The sequence below is a fragment of the Bactrocera oleae genome, chromosome 2 (genome assembly GCF_042242935.1).
Source record: "Bactrocera oleae isolate idBacOlea1 chromosome 2, idBacOlea1, whole genome shotgun sequence".
NCBI classification, from domain to species: domain Eukaryota; kingdom Metazoa; phylum Arthropoda; class Insecta; order Diptera; family Tephritidae; genus Bactrocera; species Bactrocera oleae.
The window spans coordinates 38,153,583-38,160,146 of record NC_091536.1 but is presented as its reverse complement, the minus strand read 5'-3'; positions in this window follow the sequence as shown (position 1 = coordinate 38,160,146).

Below are 6,564 nucleotides of genomic sequence, written 5' to 3'. Positions count from 1 at the left end.
CCTACTTGGGTGCCATGAAAATTCTCAAGCTTTTTTGAGATTGAATAAAATATTATAAATAAACGAATATAAAAACAAGAAAAAACGTTAACTTCGGTTGCGCCGAAGATATAATACCCTTCACAAATACAAAGGCCCTTACAAGAACTTGATTCCGAACGTTCAATTTGTATGGCAGCTATATGATATAGTGATCTGATCTGACCAATTTCTGCGGAGAATAATTTGTTGCCTTAAGCAATAACTCGTGTCTAATTTCGTGAAGATACCTCGTCAAATAAAAAATTTTCCATGCAAGCACTTTACTCCGATCGTTCAGTTAATATGGTAGCTACATGTCATAGTCATCCGATCTATCCAATTTCTTCGGCAATTAATTTATTGCCTTAAATAATAGTCCATGCCAAATTTCGTGAAGGTACCTCGTCAAATAAAAGAGTTTTCCATACAAGCACTAGATTCCGATTGTTCAGTTTGTTCGGCAGCTATATGCTATAGTCATCCGATCTGAATAGTTTCTTCGGAGGTTAAATTGTTGCCTTAAATAATAATCCTTGCCGAATTTCGTGAAGATATCTCGACAAATGAAAGAGTTTCCCATACAAACACTTGATTCCGAGTGTTCAGTTTGTATGGCAGCTACATGCTATAGTGGTCCGATATCGGTCGTTCCGACAAATGAGCAGCTTCTTTGCGAGAAAAGGACAGGTGCAAAATTTCATAGATCGATAGCTCAAAAACTGAGGGACTAGTTTGTATATATACAGACAGACGGACATGGCTAAATCAACTCAGCGCATCATACTGATCATTTATATATATACTTTATAGGGTCTCCGACGTTTCCTTCTGGGTGTTACAAACTTCGTAGCAAACTTAATATACCCTGTTCAGGGTATAACAAGTGGATTATTGAAGAGTAAATCTTTTTTTTTCATATTACATTAGAAAATGTATAAGAAATGCACCTTTTTATAACTCTCCAGTTATCAGAGCAGTTTAATTAGTAACATGAAAAATTGTACATGTAACTTTATAAATTGTTTTTTCCGTTATTGTTCATGTTTTGTTTTATAAATAAATCTCAGGTTTATTTTATATAAATTACATGTGCAAGGCCAAGTCTTAATTTAACCCAGCGAAAACTAAAAAGACTTGGAGTGAAAAAACTATCGAAGCTATCGAGTGGTCCGACTATCGATAGCTTTGCAGATTTATCTCTTCATGTCATCCTTGACCCCATTACAAGAATGATTATTTCATGAGCGCAATTGCCCTCGCAGAAATATTGTCAACCTAAATGGCAATATAGTTGACAGCTCGTTGGGAACGGATATCAGAGAACGTATATCATAAGAAGGTTCAATTGCGGACCAGCGTGTGAATTGTCAAAACCTAACAAGATTTTAATAGAGGATTTCAACCACTTTTGGCTCGGAAGGAGAAATTTTAACAGTGGAGAGTGAACAGAGCTGAGCATTGTATGAAAATTATGCTCAGAGACTTGCTTCGATATTACAGCTGCATGTTAGCCTTTTGGCTTATATTTTTATACGGTTATATGCAATCATATTTATTGATATAAATAACATTTTACGAATTTTTATGAATGCATGCAAAACTGATAAGATCTTTTAAATTATGAAATTTCGAAATAATATTTATAGTAAATTTGGGCATTTAATAATTTTATTTAGCTTTTACCTAATATACATTCCTAATAAATATTTAATATTATAATAATAGAGATTAAATTTATTGCAATATATGTATGTATGTACATCTTTTATCATATTAATCTTATATAGTCATATGTATGTACGTATGTATTTGAATGTACGCATTCAGAAAGTCAAATCATGATTTTATCACTTATCAATACACTATATGTGCCCGCATTGATTTATATGTACACGCATATATCTACATAAAATTGCCGAACAAATAATGCATACACAAACCAACCTAGATATGTGTGTGCGTACACATGTAAATATGTCACCCGCAAAAACTACAATCATTGTTCTACAAAAACAACAATCGTCACAAGTCAATATGTCAGCCAAATAGGCGAAGCCCAAATTTATAGTAAATTACACAACAACAACATTTTCATTCATGAACGCAGGCGTACTTTTAACAAGCAACCTCGCTTCATTCATAAAAACAGACACCCTCACATCCCCCCGAGCATGCGTTTGCCAACAAGCTTCTTTTCGCGACGATGGCAAAAGCTAAAAATCATAAATTGAACAAATTTCTGATATTCCCTCTAGCAGGGAAAAGTTGCAACCACGTAAGCCCACAAAACACAGAAAAAATGGACAAAACTGGCAACAAAGCTTTTGTCGATTTAAAATATTTTACAATTTTAAAATATTTTTCCGTCTCTCACAAAAATCTGCGTCAATATGTATGCATGCTCATACAGAAACATACATATTTACGATAGTTTGTAGGCAAAGCTGTTAGAGCGGCAAGAAGTGGTGGCAATCGGCGGCCGTTCGTCATTTTTTTTCGGCATAGTTCGGATTTTCTACCAACAACACAATGTTGTGCCGCTTTGTCGTCGCGTCAGTCCTTCGACACAGTGACTCTTTGACAAGAAAACAAAAAACGTGAGCTTCGGCCATTGGTTGTCCAGGGCAACGGAGATTTCCCATGAAACAATGGGTGTACATATTTACATACATATGTTGCATGTAGACAAATTAATAATTATAATGGGTACTTTCATATTTGTTTACATGCACACATAATTATACATATATAGTGTATACGAATATTTGCGACCGCTTGGTCTTTTCTTATAGGGTTATGTCAAGCAAGAGGTGTACAAAATCAAACCCAGAAATCTGACTGAACTGAAGCAGTCCATTAAATAGATAATTGATGCAATCCCAAATTAGGTGTCGCATATGCGTGGTTGAGCATGGAGGAATAATTAATTGTTTAAATAAAATAAAATTTTCTATACAATTAAAAAAAATATATGTAATGCATTGACTAAAAAGAAACTTATTACGGTTAATTTTTGTAGCACGATTCGTGAGCCGCCCTGTATATGCAGAATATCTTCAAATTATATGCAAAGACGTTTGCGCATTGTAAATATACGAATCTGTAAGCGTACATTTCTTAATATTGAAATTAGCATTATTTTTCTCAATTAACATTCAAAATGCTCAATTCTGCTATTTTGCGCTCCGCAGGGGTAAAATTTTGGTGAAATCCGCTTATAATTTGTTTGAGGTGAGATCCTCTTAAGTTGGCGAGTAACCCTCCGTCAAGAGGAACATTTTGACAATCGGCACACCATGAATATTCTCTATCATATACGTTCTCTGATATTGCTTGTGGAGATTTGGCGTTAGGCGATGGCTACACGTTCAACATTGTTTGACGGTGATCCCGTATCGTGATGATTATTGAACGTTTTTAAAATAATATTGATATTGTTTAGACAACTTTCTTGGCTATTTAGTGGTTTGACAGTTTTATGTTTCTCTCTACAAAATAAAATGAAGCTTTCAGCTAACTGCGAAATCTACATATTTACCGTTGGGACAAAGAATCAAATAGCGGCCACAATTTATTTTCGGTCCGCAATAGTTAGAAAAACAGAAGGTGCCAAGTGCCATTCAGCTCCTTCAAATGTTGTTTGAAGCGATGGAACATAGAGGAACACCTCAAGTCTGAGACACTAGGAACACAGGGCATACTACAGAGTTACTTTAGGGTAGTGTTGATGGTGGACTGACAAATTCGAAGAAATAAGAAGGAGACGCAATGGCTTAGAAATGTCACAACGCCATATACAGCCTGTCAATAACGTACAATTTGGAAACGCAGAAAAACGGAGAAACGTATACACGCATGTTTATAACAGTTTAATCGTTTTGTAATGTAAAATGTATATTGGAATTGAATTTGTTTATTATGCCATAGTGTAAGTTGGTCGATGGGTTATGGTACGACAATCTATTTCACTTCTTAAGAAAGTATTATTAACTGTTTGCGTAAAGCATTTTTATGTTTGGAATTTGGAAATCGGTTTAAGTTACAATTAATTGGTTTGCCAATAAGATGCACTATATTGGAAGAAAGTAGGGCTTGGTGGAGCTCTTAACGTTACCCACCCATATATTTGGTGTCCAAGTAGTCTTACAATTTTTACTAATTAAACTTTACATGTTTTTGAGTTCGTAATTATTCAAATAACTTTCGGCCGCTGTTGCCAAGGAATGGAAGTTGGAAGGATTCGAGTTAACGGCTTACAAGGTAGTATACCGACTAATAGTTGATAATTTTGCGGTACCAATCCTACTAAGGATAAAGCTATTTTAAGGGATAAAAGTTTACTTAAATGAAATATATAATTTGTGTGTAGCGATTTGAAAACAGACTGTTGATTCTGTTTTCTGCTAAAAATAATAAGTTGACCGGTGGCCAATTAGTCATGAAGTCGCCACCCAGAAAACAGTATGAATTGACCAGACAATCGTTAACATAAAACCGTTCGCATCTGTCAAATAATGCTTAAGCGGTCATGATAACTCTTACCAGAGAACTGCAACGAGTAATACATTTTAGTTCATACTCGAGTACTCGAGTATTGTCATTAATATGTGAAATTTAAAATTATTCAAAGCACTAACAAGTATAACGTTATCCTACCAACAGAAGCTTACAATAGCTCTGATATATCAATTGTAATAAAAATTGATAATTTAAAAGAATGAATCAACCTATTTACATATTTTTTTGGACAAAACATTTCACTTCATTTGGTTTTTTTCGGTTTTAAAATTCTATCACTCCATAGTGCCGCTCACTATGGCTCGAAGGACCATGAATAATCTCATCACCTTTTTAGCACTTTTATCACTTAAAACCAAGAGAACACAAAATTTATTATACCGGCAGTATCCGTGGTTTATTAAAAATTATATAAAAGGCTAAAATTTCTAATTAATACTCGGGCGAAAAGTTTTTGCGGTCGGCGTGGTTTTGACGGCTCGAATCATGCGAACGAAAAAGGCGCCTCTGGTTCTGTAGTAGACGTTTTGAGGGCTAAAATGTGTAGAGTTGTGGTGTGATGTAATGTGTATGTGTGAGTGGTCTGCGTGGTGTGATGTCTGCAGGGGTGGTGTGTGTTAGTGGGTGGAATCTTCTTGTGGATTGTGTTGATGTGGTGTGTTGGCGCTGAGTGGTGTGCATGGAGAGGGAGGCGTAACTCATCTAGGCAGATTCAAAAGGCGTTTATAAAGAAGGTAAGTTTTTGTTTTTTCTAAAGAATTGATTAAATGTAATTGCAGAGGACGGAAGAAAGCTCTCAATGCCCTTCCCAAGCGGGAAATAGGGTATTATTTTTCCCAGTAGTAATTCCAAAGTAGGTTGCCTTATTTTGTGCTTTACGATTTGAAAAGAGCAATTACTTACATTGACTTGCCCCACCAGTATGTGGGGATGGAGTTTTGTCTGTCGGCCGAGGCGTTCGAATGGTTGATTTGTGATATTGAAACGCAATAGCTAACACTGGCGAAAGAGTGGGTGCTCTGGATGAACTACTTATTCATTTACTTTGTGTATTTTTTAGGTGTTTTTAGTTGAACCGTTTTCCTTTTATTGCAGTTTTCCGCATTGAGTGTGTGGCGCAGAGAAGGCTAGAATTGGGCTGTGTCGTTTGGAGCACACCGCAAGGTAGTGGTGAGGTAATAGCCAACACTGCTATTTATACGCAGTAAACTGCCATCTCGGAAGATCAAGAATACGTAAATGTACACTATGAGATACCCGATTTCAATCTAACACGCATTTCGCCATGGTTGCTGCATATCGAATTGAAATATTACAAGTGAGAAGGAAATGAATGCTGTGCTGAAGTTCTACGGCTTGTGCGTAAACTATCGTCCTTTGGCTTTGTGTGAGGTTATGACAGTTTACCGAATACAAATAATTAATATATATAACTTTTCTAGATGTTATACACATATAATTGATGCCATATATCGACATTATAATATTGTACATACATATAAGTATCACTAATTTAATCATAACTGGCAAATATTGTATATTTCCATGTTGAATATGTATATATACTTTAATCATTGGAATTTTATTAAAAATTGTTTCTTCTGATTCATAATAGCACAAAATTCAAAAATGTAGATTTTTTTATATCAACCTAAAATATTTTCTTTGGTTTGAAAATGTCACCAGCTGAGAATTTAACATTTTGTTTGGTTACCTTATCATCGGTAACCCATGTTAACCAAACAAAATTTTACTGGAATTAAACATTTTTAAAATTTCAGTACAATTTTTAACGTTTCTCAACGTGTAGCCATGGCATGGATGACATGATGCGAGACTCTCTCATTTTCGCTGATTTTTCTGTTATTCTCTTTCCCTGATTATTAAAATCAGGGAATTTCGAACAGCTGATGTCAAAAAAGGCGGGATGCCAGAAATAATACCGCTATAAATAACCGACAGAATTCAGTGTGAAACAGAATTTCAGTGAACAAGTTGGTACGTATTATTATATTGATAAAAGTA